This window comes from Camelus bactrianus, chromosome 16, assembly GCF_048773025.1.
Source record: "Camelus bactrianus isolate YW-2024 breed Bactrian camel chromosome 16, ASM4877302v1, whole genome shotgun sequence".
Classification (NCBI taxonomy): domain Eukaryota; kingdom Metazoa; phylum Chordata; class Mammalia; order Artiodactyla; family Camelidae; genus Camelus; species Camelus bactrianus.
The window spans coordinates 2,646,971-2,648,830 of NC_133554.1; positions in this window are offsets into that span (position 1 = coordinate 2,646,971).

The following is a 1,860-nucleotide window of genomic DNA, read 5'->3' on the forward strand; positions in this document are numbered from 1 at the left end:
GATACGCTGCTCAGCACAGATGCCTGGGGCGGGGTCCCCTTTGGCAGAGGAGGGCCTCTGGAAGAGCGGAGAGAGGCCCAGGAAGGCATTTCCCTCCGCTGACTGTGGGGAGACAGAGAGCCTGGCCCTGGTGAGTGGAGACAGCGCTTGGACCCACGGACGGGCCAGCAGAGTGCAGTGACCAGCGACAAGCCCCGGTGCCCTGAAGACTCAAGAAGCCTGACAAACAAGTCACAGCCAGCAGGTCCTCGGGCTTGGATGCAGGAGGGACGGATGGGAGGAGACACAGAGCTGTGAAAGCAGGTCCCAGAGGGATGGGGGGCTGATCACGTTGGCCTGACCCAGCCAGAAGTGAGATCTGTGCCCCACACCCCACCCTGCCCCAGCCTTCTTCTAACTCTCAGGCCTTGGAGCAGGAATGATCTCAGATGTCTCCAGGCTCAGCTGTCCCCTTGTCAGGGGAGGATTGTGGGAAACTCCTCTTTCTCTCTTACACACACACACACACACACACACCCCCTCCTTTGCCGGCAAGGCTGAACCACAGCCTGCAGCCCACCCTGGGGCTGACCTCGATTTGGGTTCCACAGGAAAGGTAGCTGGCGGGAAACTGGGGACCATCTGAGGCCACAGGACAATCCGGCTGGATGCTGGAACACCCCAGGGGATGTTAGAAGTGACCCCCACCTGCGCCCCAGCCCAGCCCACCATGTTCTAAAGCGCTCAGGTGATTCTACGGAGCAGCCAAGGCTGAGATCTGAGAAATGAGAACAGGCTGGGAAGGGCAGGATGGTGGCCGGGGGGCAGCACAGGGGACAGGAAGGATGGTGGCTGAGGTGCAGCACAGGGGAGAAGGCCAGTGGGCCCCCCGCCTGACTGTGCAGCGTGTCTGCAGCAGGGAGGGGCTTCCCCACACCCCATGAGCCTTCCAGATGCAGGACCCTTGATGTAAGAGATGGGAAAACTACCAGAATTCCAGGAAACTCACTCAATGAAGTCAAGTCCCCTGGTCTTGGAGAACTCCATCCAGCAGAACTTGCTAGAGATGGTCGACTCCTTCTGAGAGCTTGCAGGGGTCCAAGCCACAGAGAGCCCAAGGGACAACAGGCCATCATTTGTCTACCTCTCCATAGCTTTTCAACTCCTCTTCCAGCTTATCCTGCCTGGCAGGTTAGAATGTTCTCAACCGAGGTTTGTTTACTTGAACTGAATTATCTCACAAAGGTCAACATTTAATTATGACTCGAATAAGGGCCCAGAGGAGACAGAGCTGGGAGAATCCATTTCCCACAGCTGTATGCCAACATCTGCCCGTGTGAGAGAGCAGAGAGGGCACTAGACAGACGGGGCAGGTGGCAAGGGCCCTTGGTAATCGGGGCTGGGGACAGCGGACCTGACCTGGTTCTGTGTGGCGATGCTGTGAGAGATTACCTGTGTAATGTGCGAGCTCTTTAAAATGATGTTGTGGATTAAACATGAAGCTTCCCTGCACGCACAGAACACAGTGCAAACTGTGTTATACACAGACAGTGCAGGTCATCTTTGCAGACTCCTCTGGGAGGGGAGGGGAGGCAGGGGGAGGCACCGAGGACTGGGGGGCCTCCTTGCTCTCACACAGGCTGGCACTCTCAGCGAGCGTGGCCTTGGCATCCCAGGTTTCGGGCACACCCAAAGCCGTTCCACCTGGTGCTCCGCGTGCTGCAGGGCCTCGTGGGATCACGGCGTTCCAGCAAGTACACAGGGCTGGGCGCTGTCTCTTTAAACAGTGGAGGCTGAGCTGCTCTCAGGCCACCATGACACATCCCAGCCTTGGACCAGCCCCTGCATAAACTGGATGGGCGCCTGGTCTGGCTCCAGTTA